The sequence below is a fragment of the Triticum urartu genome, chromosome 6A, assembly GCF_056163025.1.
Source record: "Triticum urartu cultivar PI428250 chromosome 6A, HENAU_Tu73, whole genome shotgun sequence".
In the NCBI taxonomy this organism is placed as follows: domain Eukaryota; kingdom Viridiplantae; phylum Streptophyta; class Magnoliopsida; order Poales; family Poaceae; genus Triticum; species Triticum urartu.
Window position 1 is genome coordinate 384,328,882 of NC_141878.1, and position 22,265 is coordinate 384,351,146.

Consider the following 22,265-nt stretch of genomic DNA (forward strand, 5'->3'; position numbering starts at 1 on the left):
AACAATGCGCGCCACAAGATTCCCAAGGTGACTGAGGAGGCCATCATCTCGGCCTTCTCCGACGGCGTGCGCGGCGTCAAGATGAAGGAGGAGCTGGCGATGCATGAAGACATGTGCACTTCCTTGGAACTGTTCAACCTGGCAACCAAGTGCGCTAGGGCCGAGGAAGGGCGTCTCTCCCTCCTCGAGCTGCCTGCCGCAGACCCAGAAGAGAAGAACCCGAAGGCCAAGGATGTGAAGTGCAAGGGGGCTACCGTGCTCGCGGCAGAACCAGACACCAAGCGGGGCAGAGATCAGCCCGAACCTTCCAAGGCCAGCCGGTACTGTGTGTACCACGACCTCCACACCCACAACACCAACGAATGTCAAGAGCTCCAAGCCGTGCGAGAAGGAAGATCGGCCGTCGCCCTGACCGCAGTGACCGGGGCTACGGCCGAGGAGGAGGAGGAAGGAACGCAGGACGCTGGGAAGACCGTGGCCCGCGCCAAGGGTGGCGCGATCAACCTCGCGAGGATCGCTGGCAAGACCCGCCTCGCGAGGGAGGTTCGAGGGATTAGCCTCGCGAGGGAGAATGGAGGGATCAGCCTCACGAGGATCACCCGCAAGGCAATGCAGGCCTCCCACCGCTACCACCGCAGCCAAGGAGAAACGGAGACCGCCACCAAGAAGAGGGGGCTGGGGGCTTCCAGGAGCCGCGCGCGATCGCCTGCATCCTGGGCGGGGCGCAAGCCCCAGCCTCTCAGTGCATCTTCAAGCAGTTCGCCCACGAAGTGAACGCAGTCCTCCCCAGGCTCGAAGCCACGCGCCCTCTTAGGTGGTCCGCGTGCGCCATCACGTTCAGCTCAACAGATCAGCTCAAGTGTGCGGCTACAGCCGGAGTCCTCCCGATGCTTTGTTCCCCAATCATCAGCAATGTGGTGGTCACTAAGACCCTCATCGATGGTGGGGCAGGGCTCAACGTCCTGTCCGTGGAAACATTCAACAACCTCCAAGTGCCCTACAGCCCGCTTCAGCCAACCAAGCCTTTCTCTGGTATCACCGATGGCTCCACGGTCCCGATTGGGCAGGTCTGCCTCCCTGTCACCTTCGGGGCATGCGACAACTACCGCACCGAGCTCATCGACTTCGACATCGCTCACATTCGCCTGTCGTACAACGCCATCCTTGGGTACCCAGCGTTGGCCAAGTTCATGGCCGTAACTCACCACGGCTACAATGTCCTCAAGATGCCAGGAAGCGCCGGAGTCATCACTGTGCCATGTGAAGAGAAGGACGCGGTGTGTTCCCTGGAACGAGCCTTTCAGGACACGTCACTGGAAGACCCGGATCGTGGAAGAAGGAGGCCTCCCGAGACCGCCCCTAAGAAGAAGAAGACATCGTCCGGCCCGACCACTCAGGAGCAGGCCCCTCTGGGCCCGCGCCTGCCCGGGGGGAACCTCCTTCCATCACATAGGAAAGAGCGCCCGGCGCCCTCCTCAGTCAGGGCTCGGGGGCTCTCCCCTGGAGGGCCACTGACCTAGCCAGGGTCACTAGGGAGGCGCTTGGGCACCACATGGAGGCGTGTTTCGAAGCACGTTTCCATCAAGAAGGAGCAAGGCAAGGAGACCCAGACCCTCAGGAGTTCGTCAGCAAGGCCATTCAGGAGCTACAGGAGTCAAGAGTCATGAAAGGTGGCCGCCGCCTACCAGCAGTGGCTCCCCATCCAGGCGAGGATGGTGGGCTGCGCGTCTGCATCGACATACCAGGGCTCAACCGAGTCGCCTCTCTGGAGCGCCTCTGGCCCTCGTGAGTGGGGCGCTGCGGAGGCCCACCCCACAGCTACATTCGCATGCCTTACGGTTTGCCGAACGCGGCTGACACGTACCAGCGCCTCATGAGGGGCATCACGGAGGCACGGGAGGCCAGGCGGTCCGCGGCCCTGGCAGGGATGCAGATGGCCGTGAGGAGCCGCCAGCGCCTCCGGAGCCTCCCGAGGCCCCTGGGCCTGGGGGCTCGTGAGGATCGGCTCCCGCAGCCCACCGAGCTTGCTACACCAATGCTCCTTCGTCCTCGACATCATCAGGTGGCATCTTTTCGAGTTCTATTTCGAGCTGGGAGCGCCCCCCAGGGCTGCATTATTCCCAGGCCGCGTGGGTCCGTCCCTGCGGTGTGTATCCCTTTTTATTCCATGTTGTTAGCTTACCTTGTTGGGGGCGCCCCTCGGGCTGCATGATCCCCAAGCCGCTCGGGCCTGACCCAGTGATGTCCGCATTCCCAGCATCTATTTAAACGAATCCACTCCTTCGCGGCTAATGTGTTTTACCTAGTTGCCTGCTCAGCTGAAACCAACTAACGGAGCTGCTCCCAAATGGCACGACGCATGTGCATGGGTCCGTCCCTGCAACGCCGACAAACCTGGATGGCTGAGCTCTGGCCGCGGCAGCCCCGCATAGCATCACCTCGTCAAGCCTTCAGTGCCTCACTACCCCTCGGAAGCAACCAACGGCTGACTGTCAATTGTCATGGCAACCCCTTGTTTTTTCTATGATGGACCTGCAGGACCTCCCGAAGGAGCTGCGTCAGGCGAGGCCCTTGTGGTGTCTCCTTCGCTCTCGTCCATGCGAACCGCTTGCATGTTAAAGGGGGGTGCCTGAGCATCGCGACTCAGGGCTCCTACTGGCTCTCCAGCCCTCACCCTCTGGCCTTGACCACGGCATCGCGACCTGGCATACTAGCGACGGCTGAGACTCGCTCGAGGGCCGGGACCCGAGGACGTAGAGCAGAAAGGGGAGCAAAGGCGAGAGGGGAGAGACACGTGAGGACCTCGCCGAGCAACCTCGCGCCTGCCGATGCACGGACCCGGTGACACACTAGAGAGCGGCCCCTGATCCTCGAGATAAGTCATCACCCGGAAGCACCAGCTGCCGTGGCACCATCCCCGCACCTAATGCTACCCTGTGTTAGCGACGCCGCTCTCCTTTCTCACCAAACAACGGCTGCTTGGGCGCCAAAGGGGACCTCCTGAGCATCGCGACTCAGGGGCTCTTACCGGACTCCGGGTCGCTCACCTCCTGGCCTTGACCACGGCATCGCGACCTGGCATACCAGCAATGGCTGAAGCCGCCTTGGGACTGGGACCTGTCAGCGTAGAGCACCAAGCCCTCGTGAGGTTCGAAAGGGAGGACTGAGCTAAGACAGAATGAGCAACTCGCGCAATTCTACGACAAGGGTTATATTAACAAAACAGGATCACAGGCACCTTACAAGCCCCCACGGGGCGCGTTTTTGATTCCTCGCAGGCAACAGATCCTAAAGGGACACAAACTACGCACGACCCTACAAAAGACGCCATCATCAACAGTGGGCCGTCGAGCACCGACGCCAACCACATCCAGATCAGAGACGGCGGCGGCCTGACGAGCCCGCCCTACTCCAGGAGCGGCGCTGGCTTGGGGGCTCGTAGCTGTCGTCGCTCGTCTCCGGAGTCGCGAAGAGCTCGCCGGAGTCGCTGGAGCCTCCGACGCCGCCACCGCCTGAGGAGCCGCCAAGGGAGCGGTTGGCGGGCCCAGTCCTCATCGCGGTAGGGTCCGGGCCACCTTCCCCGGGGCAGCACTCCAGCCGGCGCCCGCTCGCATCGAAGACCTTGAAGAGCATCATCGAAGCACCGTCATAATCCAAGTGGACCGCGAAGACGCCCCTTACCCTGCAAACCCAGGCGATCTCTCTCCAGCCCCGAGTAATGAAGACCTCACCTGGGGCAACGACCGCGACCTCTGCCTCGGTCGCGAGGGTGCTGTAGCCGGCGTGTTGCAGCCAGAGCTCCAGGGGCTCCCCCTGCGGGATGATGGAGGCGAAGAAGGGAGGAAGGCGGATCCAAGACTGAAGAGGAATGGCGACGTGGAGCACGAACTCTCGGGAGGAGCCCTCGGTGTGGACCCCAGGGGGGAAGACCCACACCTTCATGACCCGTCGGTGCCGACGGCGGTGCCGCCCATGGCGGTCAGCATCAGCTCCTTCGAGGCCCTCGACGTGGGCACACAATGGCAGCGGGAACCCCGGCGGCACCCGCTCGCACCAAGGCCTCGACACCACCTGAAGGTCCCCTTCGTCCGGGCCACGGGGGACGAGCCGTTTCTTTGGCGGGAGTGGGTCTGGCTCCTCTCGGGGAGCTTTTCCCTTCTCTGCCGCCGAGAACTTGCGGATCGGAGCCATCGCAGCAAGACGGAGCAAGGATCGGGAAGAAGGAGAAGCAAGAAGGGATGGACTGGAAGGGTGCGCGCTGTCCCGTACTTATGGCCGGCGAAGGCCAACCGCCGACCTCCACGATTACAGGTAATCATGACCCACTTTGCATGCAGGGACTTGTTCAATCCATGCAGTTGCTGAGGCGCCATGGGGAAGTGGAGACGCCCACGACCAACCAACCGCCATGCGGCGCCCAAGGCCGCAGGCCGTTAGGGCCCGCGGCGCTTCGCTCTTGCCCTTCGGCCTCCCTGCACGGCCAAGTCCGGGCGCGCCTTGGGCCCGGGGGCGACTGTCGGCGTTCTGGGAACGGGGGTCCCCAGACTTGCCTGCCTGTGGCCTACGGCGTGGCACAAAGGGGTGCCTAGCGCGGCCCATCTTCACCAACACAAACCCAAGACACTCGCGAGGGACCAAGCCTCGGAGGGCGGATGACACGGAGCTTCCTCAGGCGCGGCCTCGTCAGGCTGGCTCACGAGGAGGCGGAGAGATCAAGGCGGGGTACCTCATGAGGTGCCCGTGACGCAAGCCATGACGACCGAGGGCGCCAGGCGGGTGCCAGCCCGCGCAGCGTCCTCCCTTCCACTTTAGTGCAAAGGGGGCAAGCGCAGCCGCGGAGTATCGGGGCATCAGGCAAAGGTTTCCATTTCGGTGCAATGAGACCAAGACCAGGAGGACTACGAGACAGAGGTCACCGTGGAGCCCAAGACGGCGTCATCACCAGAGCTTTGCGCAGGCGAAGACTGCTTTTGTCAGGATAGTTGATACTAGCTGTCCCCCTTCAAATTAGCCCGCCATTGTTGGCTCCCTTCCTGCTCGATATTTGGGAAGAGGACCAGGGCCTCTATAAATAGGACCAGCCACCCATAGGCAGGAAAAGACAGAAAGAGAGAGAGGCTAGAGGCTGCGAAGAAAGAGCTGGCCAGAGAGTTGGAAAGATAGAGAAGGTCAGGTAGAGAGAGAGAGAGGGGTGACTGAGCTCCTCCCAGCAGTTCATCGCCCCAGCCAAGAGCAGACCCTCGCGAGGCTGTTCTTCCTTGTATTGTTCATCATCATCAGCCCAAGAGGCAATCCACCACACCACACACTGGAGTAGGGTATTACACCACAACGGTGGCCCGAACCAGTATAAACCCTGTGTCTCTTGTGTTGTTCTTTCCTTAGTTTAGATCCTAGGAAGGCGGAGGAGTGCAGGTAGGTAGGAGGCAAAATCTCCGTGCGCACCCCAGTGTTCGAACCTCAAGGGTCTGCCGGAACCCGAAATCCGACAATTGACACAACGAACGTTTGGGCAACCAGGCCACAACAGCCTACACCAAATTAACACAATATGGCATAGCTATTCTTCAGCGAGGTAAGGTAATAGGAAAGCAACGTTGACACAATGAATGATTGGGTAACTAGAACAACACTACAATTTAGTAGTGTGCATGATATTAGATAGTACACTCATGCAGCTCGGTATGCAAAACTACCAGGAAGTTTTCCTTACAAAAAACAACATTGTCGCCTTTAATTATACATTTTGCTACAAGGAAATTTAGATCAGATAAAGGTTGGATTCATGCCGATTAACAAAATACATGCTGATGTAAAAATATAGTGATATGCAACAGTGCTTACATCAACATTGGAGCACAGAGAATTTCCGCAAGATACTTTCCTCGAACACGAACCCAGTTTAGAAAGTCTTCTATCCTTTAAGCTTACTTTCTAAAAGAGAGATGGGTAGGAAACATGTAGAAAATATGATCTGAATGCTATAAAATTTCATGATGTGAGGATACACACACACTTTTTAGAATGGATTTGACATATCTTTGCTGGACTGGAATGGACTAGTTCTTTCGCCACTTGAATCTGCTTATTATCAATAGGAGTTGGGTTTCTCTGTGCTAGAGCAGTATCTATGAACACTGGAGTTGGTTTACTATCTCCTAGCATTTGGATCTTTTGAAAAGACCTTGTTTGTAACCCTTCAGATTCTAACATAGCCGTCTTCCCCTTGCAGGCCTTATATAGAAGAATGGTGCTTCAGTGATAAAACATGCTATGACAGAGAGATGGAATAGGTACTGAAGAATAGAAAGGCATGACATATTGACATGTATTCCCTCCATTCGAAAATAAATAGATGTGTCTAGGCGTATCTCGTTTCTAGATACATCCATTTTTATCCATTTCTGTGACATGTAATCCGGACGGAGGGAGTATGATGTAAGAGCTAGGGATACGACAGGACAACAGAGTAAAAGACACTAGTTGAATGTAAAAACATATGATAGCGGAATACATACAGAAAAAACTAAGGCAACATATGCGTGTATGATTGGGAAACTAAGATGGCATTGCAAGAGACCACTAGAACAAAACTTCAATGTTAAAAAACATGGTATGGTAGACAGATGAAGTACATACTCATGAATAACAATGCATAAGATATTCAGAAGCATCATGTCCAAACTAAGCAGATGGCATTGCGACAGAGTAGAATGATAGTACTTGAATTTGAAAACATGTTATCATGAATGGAATAGGTACTGAAAAATAGGAAGGCATGAAATATTTACATGCATGATCAGGAGGCTAAGCACATGGCATTGCAACAGAGTAGATGCACTCCAGGACATTATATGCATGTTGTACCCATATCATGGGTCAAGTTAGAGCAAGGACCTTGTGGGGTGAATAAGATTCATCATCTTTCTGTAGGTCTTCTGAAGAACTGCCTTTACATGTTCCATCATAATGGGTATCATTGACGTCAAGTTTGTTGGTCATTACATTGCTCCAAGAGGTTCTTGTGGATATATCAATGTGTGCAATTATATCTGACATGCATGGAAGACAACTAGTAGTTAGATTTATGTAACAAGTTCCTGTAGGAGATGACATAAATAGAAGGACTAGGCTTAACTAGCAGCAACATGTCTCAAAAACTAAAGAGAGAACACAAATGAAAGCTACATAATATGTATCATGTGTACTCGAGATTAACTAGAGGGCACACAAAGTATTAAAGAACAACATAAGTAATACTAGAAGTGGTATAATCACCAGCCTGTGGGATAGCATTGACTGATCGCTAATAACTATGGAACAACGTTACCTAAAGAATAAGTCTCTTATCTGAACTATGGAACAACGTTAACTCCTAAACAAGACTCTTAAGAGATCAGCATGAATATACAGTGAAATGTGATAATCTATTTTCCATCCTTAGATGAATAACAAAGCCATAAATGATGCACACAAGTAAGATGAGGGTACAACCTATCTGGCCTCCATCCATAGGAGTGAGCATCATGTGCTGACTTGTCGATGGCCCTGCATTTGTTGTGGCTGTCCATGTCGGGCACGCACATTTGAAGCAGGGAACTGTTGAGTGGGGACTATAGCTCCCTTCTGGTGTATGCTTCCCTTGTTAGAGCAGCTGTGGAGAGAAGGAAGACGGTGTGGCTGAAGATGTAGAAAATGCATAATGTTAAGAACGACACATATCTCTGATCTGAAGAAATACCCTAAGATATCAATAGTCAGGTATGAGAGTGATCGCACATCTGTTGACTGAAAACTAAATTCGGGTCACATGATTTTATTTTATTTTGGTACTGTCCGATCTATACCGGATGGCTTGATGGTCGTTGTCGGTGTCAAAACCGGCGGATCTCGGGTAGGGGGTCCCGAACTATGCGTCTAGGCCGGATGGTAACAGGAGGTAGGGGACACGATGTTTTACCCAGGTTCGGGCCCTCTTGATGGAGGTAAAACCCTACGTCCTGCTTGATTGATATTGATGATATGGGTAGTACAAGAGTAGATCTACCACGAGATCAGAGAGGCTAAACCCTAGAAGCTAGCCTATGGTATGATTGTATGTTGTGATTGTTCTCCTATGGACTAAAACCCTTCGGTTTATATAGACACCGGAGACGGTTAGGGTTACACAAGGTCGGTTACAAAGGAGGAGATATCCATATCCGTATTGCCTAGCTTGCCTTCCACGCCAAGTAGAGTCCCATCCGGACACGAGACGAAGTCTTCAATCTTGTATCTTCATAGTCTAACAGTCCGACCAATGGAGATTGTCCGGCTGTCCGGAGACCCCCTAATCCAGGACTCCCTCAGTAGCCCCTGAACTAGGCTTCAATGACGATGATTCCGGCGCGCAATATTGTCTTCGGCATTGCAAGGCGGGTTCCTTCTCCGAATACATCACAGAAGAATTTGAATACGAGGATAGTGTCCGACCCTGTAAAATAAGTTCCACATACCGCCGTAGAGAGAATAATATTTTCGCAAATCCAATTCACTGACTCGTTTTGGCAGCATGACGTTGTGTTATGGCCCGGTGGTTATTCGAACCATTTTTCTTCAACCAGCTCCACACATAACGCGAGGCGGTTTCTTGACACGTCTTGCCGAAGCGGAGATCGTGTTCCCCCAATTATGGAATTCTCATTAATGCGGTCGTGGGTAACCCAACCGTGTCTAGGACTCCTAGATTATAGGCAAGTCCTAAACGGCTACGGAGAGGACGCTTGATATTCACCCTCTTTATAAAGGGACAAGGTTTTCGCTTTTTCTCTCTCGTGCTCAATCGAACCCTTCCCCCGCCTCGAGTTCTAACACCCAAAGCCCAGGTTAGGTGCTCCGGATCTTCAATCATGTCCGGATCCAGCCTTTAATGCCGATGGATGCCCTCCTCCATTACGGAAGAGGACATTAAGAAGTTGAGGGAGGCCAGATACCTGACCGCCGAGGTTTCGCATCAGCTGCCTGCTCGAGGGCAGATCGTCCCTACTCCCGAACCCAACGAGAACATCGTGTTCATCTCCCACTTCCTCCGAGGTCTAGGCCTCACTCTGGATCCCTTCGTCAGGGGTTTGATGTTCTATTACGGGCTAGATTTCCACGATCTAGCTCCGGACTCCTTTCTCCACATCTCGACATTTATTGTCGTGTGTGAGGCCTTCCTTTGCGTTACCCCTCACTTTGGCCTGTGGCTCAAGACCTTTGAAATAAAGCCGAAGATGATCGAGGGGCAACATGCAGCGTGTGGAGGTGCATCAATAGGCAAGATGGCAGGAGCTCCATGGCCTAAAGGTTCCTTTCCAGAGGTGTCCGAATTATGGCAACGGGAGTGGTTTTACGTCACGGCTCCCAGAAGTGCCAAGTGGGCGGCTGCCCCCGCTTTCCGCTCAGGCCCCCCACCACAACTGATGTCATGGATTAGCAGAGGTCTGAGCTGGGGTCCAGCCAAGGACGTGCCTATAATGCCAAGCCGCATCTGAGATCTCTTCGAGGGAGATTTTAATTTGGCTGTGGTAATACAAGTTATGCTGGTTCGTCAAGTCCAGCCTTGCAAACACCGGCCCCTTTACTTGTGGGAGTTCAACCCAGAGGGACCGCGTGCCATTCAAAGTTTCCTCGGCCTGACGCATGAGGAGATGTACAAGTCATTCTTCGGACCTCAAGTAGAGTGTCCAGATATTACCGAGGACGTGGGCCTGAGCAGTAACCGCGCCGCCGAACAAGTAAGAAATCCTCTGGCCGAACACACTGTCTTTTATTCGTCACGAAGTTATTTCTGAGAGTTTGCTTTTTGACCAGGACTGGCTAACAAAGGCGAAGATGAGTCGGTGTTTGGCCCCCCTCCCTGAGGGTTTGGAAAATCCGGTATTGGAAAAGATGCTCGAGGTCGCACCTTGCCTGGAGCCCTCGAAGGAAGATACCGGGGGGGGGGGGATAATACGGGCGGACGCGGGCCCCCATCACTGCCCTGTAATGCCCTCGATGCGGCTATAGCTCCCACGTGTCGAGGCACGACTTAGAGGCATAACCGCATTGAAAGCAATGTCGCAAGTTAGGCAATCTTCACAACATCCCATGTAATATAGATAATAAAAGGGGAGATACATAGTTGGCTTACACTCGCCACGTCAACCAAAGTACATAAATAGCATTACAACAATCAAACACTCATGGCCCGACTATGGCGCCAAAATAAAAGATAACCCAACATGCGACACGGTCCCGATCACCCCAAACTGGGCACCACAACTGATCATCAGGGAAAGACACGTAGTATCGGCGTGAGTCCTCGTTGAACTCCCAGTTGAGCTCAAGCGCGTCATCTGGAACGGAATCATCAGGCCGTGCATCTGGTTTGGAAGTAATCTGTGAGCCATAGGGACTCAGCAATCTCGCACCCTCGCGATCAAGACTATTTAAGCTTAAGAGGTAAGGCAAGGTAAATGTGGGGAGCTGCAGCAAGCGACTAGCATATATAGTGGCTATCCTGTTTGCAAAAGAGGGCGATAAGAGGAGGCAAGGCGCGAGCGAGTAACTAGAGGACATCCTGCGGCAAGCATTACTCCAACACCGTGTTCGCTTCCCGGACTCCGCCGAGAAGAGACCATCACGGTAACTCACACTGTTGATTCATTTTAATTAAGTTAAGGTTCAAGTTATCTACAACCGGACATTAACAAATTCCCATCTGCCCATAACCGCGGGCACGGCTTTCGAAAGTTCAAATCCCTGCAGGGGAGTCCCAACTTAGCCCATGACAAGCTCTCACGGTCAACGAAGGAATAGACCTTCTCCCGAGACATTCCGATCAGACTCGGTATCCCGGTTGTACAAGACGCTTCGACAAGTTAAAACAAATCCAGCAACACCGCCCGAATGTGCCGACAAATCCCGATAGGAGCTGCACATATCTCGTTCTCAGGGCACACTCGGATGAGACATCCTACGAGTAAAACCAACCCTCAAGTTTCCCCGAGGTGGCCCCGCAGTCTACTCGGTCGGACCAACACTCAGAGGAGCACTGGCCCGGGGGGGTTAAATAAGATGACCCTCGGGCTCCGGAAACCCAAGGGAAAAGAGGCTAGGTGGCAAATGGTAAAACCAAGGTTGGGCATTTCTGGAAAAGCTTTATTCAAGGCGAACTATCAAGGGGTTCCCATTATAACCCAACCGCGTGAGGAACGCAAAACCCGGGAACATAACACCGATATGACGGAAACTAGGGCGGCAAGAGTGGAACAAAACACTAGGCGAGAGGACGAGCCTTCCACCCTTTAGCAATTGTATAGATGCATTAAGATAACATGGCAATATAATGATATCCCAACAAGTAAATAATGTTCCAACAAGGAACGGTCTCCAATCTTCACCTGCAGCTAGCAACGCTATAAGAGGGGCTGAGCAAAGCGGTAACATAGCCAATCAATGGTTTGCTAGGACATGGTGGGTTAGAGGTTTGACATGGCAATTTGGGAAGCATGATAAGCAAGTGGTAGGCATCGTAGCATAGGCATAGCAAAAGAGCGAGCATCTAGCAAAGCAAAGATAGTAGTGATTTCGAGTGTATGATCATCTTGCCTGCAAAGTTGTCAGAGTTGACTGGATCCTCAAAAGCAAAATCAACGGGCTAGTAGTTAGCGAACTCGTTTCCCGGCTCTACCCAAACAAGACAAACAAGCAACAAGGACACAATCAACCACGTGCAAGGCTCAAACAATATGATGCAAAACATGGTATGCTATGCGGGATGCAATAGGGGATGCATATGCAAGATTTGACAGGGAATGCACGAACCTGGCATCAACATGGAAATCCAAGAGTGCCACTGGAAAGATGAGATGAAATCACTTGAAAACGATATAAAGAACGCCGGAATTGGAGTTACGGTTTGGGAATGGCAAGCAATTCAAATATGACCATGTTCTACGATTTACAGCAAGTGGCCAACTAGATGCAACAAGATGAACATGCTACAGCACCCAAACATGGCATCAAAATACATGGCAGGGATCCACTCAAGATGCTTAACAAAATACTAGCACTGAGCTACGGCCAATTCATCCATTAACAGGTTCAAATAAGCATGGCAAAAATGCATTTGGTAAACAGATTTCAGACAGTGAAATTAACACTTGTCTGGAATTTCAGATCAGGTAGCACTCTTTGGAGCATGAAAAACAATATGCTACAGGACCTGAACATGGCAAAGTAAAGCATGGCATGGAGATACTCAAAGAGCTTAACAAAAGTCCCTTAGTGACCTTGAGCCAAAAGAGATCAGAAAATACATTTGCAAGCATGTGAACATGTCAAAAACATAATTAGTTCTCAGATTAGTGAAAACTGGAGCATGCTGAAACAGATATCAAGTAGGCATGTTTACGAGCTCGATGCACTCACTACAGAGCAAGTCATGACAATCTAAGCATACACCCATCAAGAATACACAAAATACAAGCTAGACATGGCAAGAACAATAGCATAGCATGCATGGATCAACTACAACATCCTCGGCAAAATCGCTAACAAGTAGACAATCTGCCCAGATTCACGAAATGACAAAAGTAGAGCTCGATTAACTCAAGCTAGGGTGCTCCATAATTGCAAATAAAGACATGGATGGATAGAGCACTACAATATTAACAAAACAACCTTACTGATCATCCTCAAAAGAGGCACAGATCACTAGGAATCAACATGAACATATCGCATAATGAGATAAACAGCTCAAGGACTTAGTGGAAATGCTAAGTCCCTGAAATCAGCATTAACGAATGCTCCACTTTGCAAGCTTGTGCTAGTCACCACACACATCACAAAAATACATGGGTTGCACCTCTAGATAGATGGCAAAACATATAACAAAACTCATGTAGAACTCCTGGGCATATCATGCACACAATAATCATGGCAAAAATGACAAATATCTAATTGGAGCAGCAGATCTGACAATTATCTCAAATAGCATTCTTCTAACAGCATTTCCGGCATCAATATGAACTCAAATGAAAATGATGCAGTGAGATTAAATGATGTGCTATTTGAGACGAACATTTTGATATGCTATATGCCCCAAACGGAGCTACGAATGAGGAGTTACGACATGATGAACATGAGCAAGTAATTAGGGTTTCGGGCAAAAAAGTCAACCCAGACGGGATCCGGATCCAAATCTGGCCGGCGCGATCTACGAGGTTCGCTGGAGACAGAGTCGAGGCCGGCCGGAGAGGGCTTGGGGCGTCGGATCCGGGCGGTGAGGGGCCGGAGCGACGCGACGAGGCGGCGGGCACCGGTGGCCGGGGCGGCGCCGGCGGAGGTTGGCGGCGGCGGAGGTCGCCGGTGGCGATGGCGGGCGGAGAAGGTTGCCGGTGACGATGGCGGGCGGCGGCCGGAGCTAGAGGCTCGCCGGCGCGGGAGAAGAGGCGCGTGGGCGGGCAGCGCGAGGGAGCGGGCCGCGGGGGCCGGCTCCGGCTCCCGGGCCGCGCGGCGGCGGGGACAGGCGTTGCGGTGGCGAGGGCGGCACGAACAACGGGAGGACGCCACGTGGTGGCGGCGGCGCTAGCCGGACATGTCCGTTGGTGAAAGAAATTGTCCGGCGGCGGCGGACGAAGTGGATCTAGGGTTTCAGGAGGAAGGGGAAGGAGAAATTCGGGGGTGTCTTTTAATAGGCATAGAGGGAGCTAGGAGTGTCCAAACGAGGTGCGGTTTTTGGCCACGCGATCGTGATCGAACGCTCTAGATGATGGAGAGGGTTTTGGTGGGTTTTGGGCCAAAATGGAGGGGTATTGGGCTGCAACACACATGAGGCCTTTTCGGTCCCTCGGTTAACCGTTGGAGCATCAAACGAAGTCCAAATGATACGAAACTTGATAGGCGGTCTACCGGTAGTAAACCAAGGCCGCTTGGCAAGTCCCGGTCCGATCCGGAAATGTTTAATCCCCACACACGAAAGAAAGGTAGAAATGACCACCGGAGGAGAACGGAGCGCCGGAATGCAAAACGGACAACAGGGAAAATGCTTGAATGCATGAGATGAACACGTATGCAAATGCAATGCACATGATGACATGATATGAGATGCATAACAACGATAACAACACACAGAGAAAAAAACACGAACCCGAGAAAATAAAATAACTTAACGCCAGAAACGGCAAGAGTTGGAGTACATATTGGGAAAATCATATCCGGGGTGTTACAACACTCCACCACTACGAAAGGATCTCGTCCCGAGATCTAGGACTGAAAGAACTTCGGGTACTCAGAACGGAGGTGATCCTCACGTTTCCAGGTAGCTTCATGGTCGGAATGGTGTGACCACTTGACTTTGAGGAATTTGATTGACTTATTGCGAGTCTTGCGTTCAGTCTCTTCAAGAATAGCCACGGAGTGCTCACGGTAAGAGAGATCTTCTTGGAGCTCAATGTCCTCGAAGTTGACGGTGCGGTCAGGAGTCTTGAAGCACTTTCGGAGCTGAGAGACATGGAACACGTCATGAACATTTGCAAAGTTTGAAGGAAGCTCGAGTTGATAGGCGAGATCGCCTCTCTTGCTGACAATCTTGAAAGGCCCCACATATCTAGGGGCAAGCTTCCCTTTGATACCGAAGCAACGAGTACCTTTCATTGGAGAGACGCGGAGGTAAACATGATCTCCAATCTCGAAAGCCAAATCATGGTGCTTACTATCATAGTAGCTCTTCTGACGGGATTGGGCTGCTTTGAGGTTATCTCGAATGACTTTGCACATCTCCTCTGCCTCTGTGATTAAGTCATTACCCAAAAGCTGACGTTCACTGGTTTAAGACCAGTTGAGAGGGGTACGGCACTTCCTACCATACAGAATTTCAAATGGGGCCTTGCCCGAACTTGCTTGAAAACTGTTGTTGTAGGAGAATTCAGCATAAGGAAGACAATCCTCCCACTTCATGCAGAAGGAGATCACACAAGCCCTGAGCATATCTTCAAGAATCTGATTGACATGCTCGACTTGACCGCTAGTTTGAGGATGGAAAGCTGTGCTGAAGCGGATGTTGGTGCCCATGGCCTTCTGGAAAGAATCCCAAAACTTGGAGGTAAAGATGCTGCCATGGTCTGAAGAGATCACTTGTGGAATACCGTGCAGAGAGACAATTCGAGAGGTATAGAGTTCCGCCAATTCAGCTGCAGTGATTGACTCTTTGATAGGCAGAAAGTGAGCCACTTTAGTGAGTTTGTCGATGACAACGAATATAGCATCATTGCCATGCTTGGACTTTGGAAACCCAGTCACGAAGTCCATCTCAATGTGGTCAAACTTCCATTCTGGAATGGCAAGAGGTTGGAGGAGACCAGCTGGCCTTTGGTGTTCTGCCTTCACTCTTCTGCAAACATCACATTCATTCACGAACTGAGCAATCTCGCACTTCATTCTAGTCCACCAATAAGCCTGCTTGAGGTCCTGATACATCTTCGTGCTCCCAGGGTGGATGGAGAGGAGAGAATTGTGATCCTCGTTCATGATCACTTTGCGAAGGTCACCTTTGGGCACAACAATACGATCCTCGAAGAAGAGAGTATCCTTGTCATCAAGGCGGTAGCACTTGTACTTGGGTTGACTCTTGGCAATCCCAATCTTCACCTTTTTCACCATAGCATCAAGAAGCTGAGCTTGGCGAATCTGGTCTTCCAAGGTAGGAGAGACTTGAAGGTTGGCGAGGAAACCTTGAGGAACAACTTGCAGATTAAGCTTGCGGAAAGCTTCACAAAGCTCGGGTTGATAAGGCTTGAGAATCAGACTGTTGCAGTAAGCCTTCCTGCTCAATGCGTCAGCAATCACATTGACCTTGTCTGGAGTATACTCGATACTCGGATTATACTCTTGAATCATTTTGACCCATCGAGTCTGCCTGAGGTTGAGATTAGGCTGAGTGAAGATGTACTTGAGACTCTTGTGGTCAGTGAAGATGTCCACTTTTCTTCCCAATAAGAGATGTCTCCAAGTCAAAAGAGCATGCACAACTGCCGCCAACTCGAGATCATGAGTGGGGTAGTTCTTCTCATTGGGCTTCAACTGGCGAGAGGTATAAGCCACAACTTTCTTCTCTTGCATCAACACTGTGCCAAGACCTTGAAGAGAGGCATCGCAAAAGACCTTGTACGGCTTGGATTCATCAGGCGGAGTCAGAACTGGAGCAGTGACCAATTTCTCTTTCAAAGTGTTGAAAGCAATGTCACATTCCGGAGACCAAACGTACTTGACGTGCTTCTGGAGAAGATTTGAGAGAGGCTTCGCGATCTTAGAAAAGTTTTCAATGAATCTTTGGTAGTAGCTTGCGAGACCAAGGAAGCTACGGAGTTGCTTCACGTTCTGAGGTGGTTCCCAATTCACAATTGCAGACACCTTCTCAGGATTCACCGCAATGCCCTTAGCAGAGATGATATGACCAAGATAAAGAACCTCATCGAGCCAAAATTCGCACTTGGAGAACTTGGCGTAGAACTTGTGTTCTCTGAGCTTATCGAGCACCAAACGCAAGTGCTTGGCATGATCTTCCTTGTTCTTCGAGAAAACCAGAATGTCGTCGAGATAGACCAAAACGAAGTCATTGGTGTAGGCATTGAAGATGAAGTTCATCATGCGAGAGAAAGTCGGAGGAGCGTTGACGAGGCCAAAATACATGACAGTGTATTCATATGAACCAAAGCTTGTCCTGAAAGCCGTCTTGGGAATATCTTGCTCACGGATTCGAATCTGATGATAACCCATACGGAGATCAAGCTTGGAATATACTTGGGCACCTTTGAGTTGTTCGAACAGCTCGTTGATGTTGGGAAGTGGGTACCTGTTCTTGATAGTCTTCTTGCTCAATGGACGGTAGTCAACACAAAGTCGGTCCATTCCATCCTTCTTCTTCACAAAAGAACACCACAACCCCACGGAGAAGAACTAGGTTGGATGAGGCCCATTCTCTCTTGAACATCGAGTTGCTTCTTCATCTCCTTCAACTCTTCAGGTCTGAGCTTGTAAGGACGCTTGCACACAGGTTCCGTGCCGGTCTCAAGATCAATGACGAATTCAACTGGCCGGTGCGGAGGCATTCCTGGAAGCTCTTCTGGAAAGACGTCTTGATATTCGCAAATGACTGGAATTTGCGAGATAGCATCCAGTTCACCCTTCTCATTGAGAGAAAACAGACGGATGGTATCATCACGAGCGGCAAAGACAATTACATCCTCAGACGAATAAGTCAATTGAATCTTCCTGGCTGCACAATCAAGATGCGCCTTGTGTTTAGAAAGCCAATCCATTCCGAGAATAAGATCAATATCCGAGTTGCCAAGAACCACCGGAGAAGAAAGAAACTTGTAGTCGCCCAAGGTGATAGAGATATCGGGAGCAACCAAACTAGAAGTCAAAAGCTTGCCGGGAGAAACAACTTGCATGACTTTGGGCATGATCTCAGTATCAACATTGTGCTTTGATGCAAAAGGGCATGACAAGAAAGAATGCGATGCACCAGTATCAAAAAGTACTTTTGCAGGAACATCGTTAACAGGAAGGTTACCCATGATGACATCTGCCGAATCCTCTGCCTGAGCTGCATTCATCAAGTTGACCTTGGCGTGCTTGGGGTTATGCTTGACCACAGCTGTACTTGCCGATCTCACAGGAGGAGGAGGAAGACGCCTCTGGTTGAAACACTTGTTGGCATAGTGACCCTTCTGTTGGCACTTGTTGCACGTGACCTCAGTTGAGCGGCCTCTTGCTTCAATGCCATGTTGTAGAACTCATCGTATCTCAAGGGATCAAAGAGAACAAGTGCTAGCTGAATTTCTTCCCTGAGACCACCCCTGAACTGGTATATCATGCTCTTCTCATCAGGGACGTCCTGCTTAGCAAAGCGGGCGAGCTTCTGAAACAACTTGTTGTAGTCATAGATAGACAAAGAGCCTTGCTTCAGGTTGCGGAATTCCTCACGCTTGCTTTCAACCACGCTCTGGGGGATATGATGAGCTCTGAAATCTTGACGGAATTCATCCCAGGTAATAACACGTCCACCTCTGGAATCCTTGTACTGCTAGAACCATTCTGCAGCTTGATCTTTGAGTTGGAAGGAAGCGAACTTGACGAAGTCCTCAGGCCTGACGTTACTGCACTTGAAATGCTTGCACAGATCCACGAGCCAATCATCAGCATCAGTTGCTTTAACACAATTGCTGAAAGTCTTTGGCCCATTAGAAAGGAACTGGTTGAGCGTAGCAAAGTGATTCTGATTGTTACCTTGGTTGCCTTGGTTCGCTTGATTGCGCTCTTGAAGAATTTGCATGATCAACTGTGTGTTTGCATTGGTTGCGGCCATCAGAGCTTGCCATGCCTCCGGAGGAGGTGGAGGTGGTGGCGGATCCTGATTCTGATTCTGATTGGTACTCTTAGCGGGAGCCATCCTGAAGAGGGTGAGAACCATTAGCACATTGACAGACAAATATTGCAGCTGAATCCAACGGAATGAAAATTGCAACATATAGTCTTCTCATCCGAACAAAATGAACGAATGCATTCCTCTAGAAATGGTCACATATCCATAAATTGAGAAGCCACTTAGAATTTAGGTAGAGAAATAAATCAACAAGGTACGGATCAAGAACGAATACTCGGTAAGAAATCCCAATCTCAAACCAAATATCCGTGGAAGAAGAACTAGAGCTACAAGAATTCCCACCTATGAAACTCTCGAACCTTTCCGGTTATGCAATCAGGTGTTGGGGATACAGGGGAAGCATAATATCTCACCCAAATCTAGCAAATCCTACATCCAGCTGTATCCATCCTTCAACACATACCGAGAAAAACTTCGGAAACCATCTACCTCAACCTTCGAAAAGCATCCGTTATACAAGTTATGGCAATACTCCCGAACTCCCGCCCTAGTACTGGGTGGCGTCGAGGTTATCTCACCAACGAACTGCATAAAAGAGATTTTCGATGTCGGCGTCCTAAACTCAGGTATTCCAGAACTGCAACGATAAAATTGTGACGACAACACCTCGGAGCTCAACTCCCCGGGACACTGCCACAACCCCTAAAGACAGGAGGCACCAAGAATAATGTTCTCGTCACAAAACCATCGGAACGATTCCAAGAGACCCGCGTGATCCTAAATTTTTTTTGTGAAATTTGAGAAGAGAATAGTCAAAACTCTACGTCAGGATGCCTTACCAGAGCGATGACGAGACCGGGGAGTAAAAAGAATTCCTAAACTCTCCGATATATAATTCCTAAATGACTCAAAACATTTTTCTAGACTCAACAACGGCTGCTAAAAATGATCAAGCAATGGGGGCTCCTAAGGTCGGGGAAGGCTCTGATACCAACTTGTAACGCCCTCGATGCGGCTATAGCTCCCACGTGTCGAGGCACGACTTAGAGGCATAACCGCATTGAAAGCAATGTCGCAAGTTAGGCAATCTTCACAACATCCCATGTAATATAGATAATAAAAGGGGAGATACATAGTTGGCTTACACTCGCCACGTCAACCAAAGTACATAAATAGCATTACAACAATCAAACACTCATGGCCCGACTACGGCGTCAAAATAAAATATAACCCAACATGCGACACGGACCCGATCACCCCAAACTGGCCACCACTACCGATTATCAGGGAAAGACACATAGTAATGGCGTGAGTCCTCGTCGAACTCCCACTTGAGCTCAAGCGCGTCATCTGGAACAGAATCATCAGGCCCTGCATCTGGTTTGGAAGTAATCTGTGAGCCACAGGGACTCAGCAATCTCGCACCCTCGCGATCAAGACTATTTAAGCTTAAGAGGTAAGGCATGGTAAATATGTGGAGCTGCAGCAAGCGACTAGCATATATAGTGGCTATCCTGTTCGCAAAAGAGGGCGAGAAGAGGAGGCAAGGCGCGAGCGAGTAACTAGAGGACATCCTGGGGCAAGCATTACTCCAACACCGTGTTCACTTCCCGGACTCCGCCGAGAAGAGACCATCATGGTAACTCACACTGTTGATTCATTTTAATTAAGTTAAGGTTCAAGTTATCTACAACCGGACATTAACAAATTCCCATCTGCCCATAACCGCGGGCACGGCTTTCGAAAGTTCAAATCCCTGCAGGGGAGTCCCAACTTAGCCCATGACAAGCTCTCACGGTCAATGAAGGAATAGACCTTCTCCCGAGACATTCCGATCAGACTCGGTATCCCGGTTCTACAAGACACTTCGACAAGTTAAAACAAATCCAGCAACACCGCCCGAATGTGCCGACAAATCCCGATAGGAGCTGCACATATCTCGTTCTCAGGGCACACTTAGATGAGACATCCTACGAGTAAAACCAACCCTCAAGTTGCCCCGAGGTGGCCCCGCAGTCTACTCGGTCGGACCAACACTCAGAGGAGCACTGGCCCGGGGGGGTTTAAATAAGATGACCCTCGGGCTCCGGAAACCCAAGGAAAAGAGGCTAGGTGGCAAATGGTAAAACCAAGGTTGGGCATTGCTGGAAAATCTTTATTCAAGGCGAACTATCAAGGGGTTCCCATTATAACCCAACCGCGTGAGGAACGCAAAATCCGGGAACATAACACCGATATGACGGAAACTAGGGTGGCAAGAGTGGAACAAAACACTAGGCGAGAGGCCGAGACTTCCACCCTTTACCAATTGTATAGATGCATTAATATAACATGGCAATATAATGATATCCCAACAAGTAAATAATGTTCCAACAAGGAACGGTCTCCAATCTTCACCTGCAACTAGCAACGCTATAAGAGGGGCTGAGCAAAGCAGTAACATAGCCAATCAACTGTTTGCTAGGACATGGTGGGTTAGAGGTTTGACATGGCAATTTGGGAGGCATGATAAGAAAGTGGTAGGCATCATAGCATAGGCATAGCAAAAGAGCGAGCATCTAGCAAAGCAAAGATAGTAGTGATTTCGAGGGTATGATCATCTTGCCTGCAAAGTTGTCAGAGTTGACTGGATCCTCGAAAGCAAACTCAACGGGCTCCTCGTTAGCGAAATCGTCTCCCGGCTCTACCCAAACAAGACAAACAAGCAACAAGGACACAATCAACCACGTGCAAGGCTCAAACAATATGATGCAAAACATGGTATGTTATGCGGGATGCAATAGGGGATGCATATGCAAGATTAGACAGGGAATGCATGAACCTGGCCTCAACATGGAAATCCAAGTGTGCCACTGGAAAGATGAGATGAAATCGCTTGAAAACGATATAAAGAACGCCGGAATCGGAGTTACGGTTTGGGAATGGCAAGCAATTCAAATATGACCACGTTCTGCGATTTACAGCAAGTGGCCAACTAGATGCAACAAGATGAACATGCTACAGCACCCAAACATGGCATCAAAATACATGGCAGGGATCCACTCATGATGCTTAACGAAATACTAGCACTGAGCTACGGCCAATTCATCCATTAACAGGTTCAAACAAGCATGGCAAAAATGCATTTGGTAAACAGATTTCATACAGTGAAATTAACACTTGTATGGAATTTCAGATCAGGTAGCACTCTTTGGAGCATGAAAAACAATATGCTACAGGACCTGAACATGGCAAAGTAAAGCATGGCATGGAGCTATTCAAAGAGCTTAACAAAAGTCCCTTAGTGACCTTGAGCCAAAAAAGGATCAGAAAATACATTTGCAAGCATGTGAACATGTCAAAAACATAATCAGTTCTCAGACTTAGTGAAAACTGGAGCATGCTGAAACAGATATCAAGTAGGCATGTTTACGAGCTCGATGCACTCAGTACAGAGCAAGTCATGACAATCTAAGCATACACCCATCAAGAATACACAAAATACAAGCTAGACATGGCAAGAACAATAGCATAGCATGCACGGATCAACTACAACATCCTCGGCAAAGTCGCTAACAAGTAGACAATCTGCCCAGATTCACGAAATGACAAAAGTAGAACTCGATTGACTCAAGCTAGGTTGCTCCATAATTGCAAACAAAGACATGGATGGATAGAGCACTACAAGATTAAAAAACATCCTTACTGATCATCCTCAAAAGAGGCACGGATCACTAGGAATCAACATGAACATATAGCATAATGAGATAAACAGCTCAAGGACTTAGTGGAAATGCTAAGTCCCTGAAATCAGTATTAACGAATGCTCCACTTTGCAAGCTTATGCTAGTCACCACACACATCACAAAAATACATGGGTTGCACCTCTGGA